The sequence below is a fragment of the Chinchilla lanigera genome, unplaced genomic scaffold, assembly GCF_000276665.1.
Source record: "Chinchilla lanigera isolate Chin_1 unplaced genomic scaffold, ChiLan1.0 scaffold00037, whole genome shotgun sequence".
Classification (NCBI taxonomy): domain Eukaryota; kingdom Metazoa; phylum Chordata; class Mammalia; order Rodentia; family Chinchillidae; genus Chinchilla; species Chinchilla lanigera.
In genome coordinates this window covers 16344004-16345353 of record NW_004955438.1, presented here as the reverse complement: position 1 = coordinate 16345353, position 1350 = coordinate 16344004, and the positions used below count along the sequence as shown (strand labels likewise).

At 52.5% G+C, this 1350-nt stretch overlaps 1 protein-coding gene across 2 annotated transcripts in view; it reads left to right on the top strand.

Annotated features, from left to right (window-relative positions):
* The first annotated feature begins 260 nt into the window (after nt 1–260).
* Nucleotides 261–1350, top strand: part of Serpina10 (serpin peptidase inhibitor, clade A (alpha-1 antiproteinase, antitrypsin), member 10) — a 9893-nt gene continuing 8803 nt past the window's right edge. For both annotated transcript variants that reach the window (XM_013517251.1, XM_013517250.1), the window contains exon 1: nt 261–331. The gene's annotated coding sequence lies outside the window, so the exon portion shown is untranslated. The remainder of the gene's footprint in view (nt 332–1350) is intronic.

Genomic DNA, 1350 nt, shown 5'->3' with positions numbered 1-1350 from the left:
GCTTTCTCTCTCACCATGTTCAGCATGCAGAGCTACTCAGGAGAAACCCTCTCTCCCCATCCCAGAAGGAGCCGAGTAGAAAGCAGAAGCCTGCAATGCAGCCTTATCCTGTTGGGGGCTGTAGGAGGAGCTGGGGAATGCAGGAAGCCTCCCTCTCAGGTCTTTGGTTTTCGGGAATCTCCACCACCTCGGAGAAGGATGTTAATCAGTAACAGTCCAACGGGGAATCATACTTTGGAACTGCAAATATTTGCAGAAGGCTTTGGGCTGCAGAGGAAAGCTTTCATCTTTTCTCTGAATGACCTTCTCAGGCGCCTGAGGCCCCTTGAAGGTAAGAGGTGGAAGATGACAGGGAGCCCTTGGGGTGTCTAAAGGGGGAGACTGGGGAGAGGACATGTTCCTGTTGTCTCTAGGGAGCTGTGAGAGGAGGGGTGGGAGGGTGGACGGCGCAGAGTCCTCAGCCCTAGATGTGATGGAAACTGTGAACCCCAGAGGGGGCTGGGAGGGGGTGAGAGGCGTGCCAGATACAAGGGCTCCTCAGCAGAAAGCGGGCCAGGCAAAAGGGCTTAGAAGCCATGGTGTCTCATCTGCCACAACTCACTGCCCCAGAAGGCAGCCCACCCCTCCCTGGGCTTAGAGACAAAACACTAGGTTCAGGAGCACCATGGTTTCTTCTGGCTCAGGTCTATATGGGGAAGCATAATCTCCCAGCTTGCTGGTACCCTAGGCCAAGGAGCAGCCCTGCCTGTGGATTCTGCTCTGCTCCATACAGGAACAAAGCCAGAGGCACAGGCTGCACTGCTCAGGTTGGACAGGGACTGAATGGGGAACTTCAGGAACAGCGACATGAGACTTAGCATCTGGAAGCGGGGACATCCAGCTATTGTGCCAGTATAATTTCCTGAGGACAGAGAGAAGTACTTCATAATTCAGGATTATTCTGCCAAGGGCTTAATTTACAAAGTAGAGGTAAATATTATAATTGCATTAACTCAGGCTACCTTAACAAAATCCCACAGACTGGGGTCGGGGGGAGCTGGAACAACTGATGCATTTCTCAAGGTCCTAGAGGCCAGGAGTCTGGGGCCAGCAGGGTTGGGCTATGGTGAATGCCGGCACTCTAGTTTGCAGATGGCTGCTGTCTTCCTAAGTCCTTTGTGGAAAGAGAGAGAGGGCTCGTTTCAACCTCATCTACACCTATTTACTTCTTGAAGGCCTCACCTCTTATCACCATCACTTTGAGGGACAGGGCTTTGTTATGGCTCAGAACTGGGTTTTCCCCAAGAGCCTCATGCACTCACAGGCGGAGCTTTGTAGAGAAGGGGAAAACTAGTGGGAAGATGTGGTCAC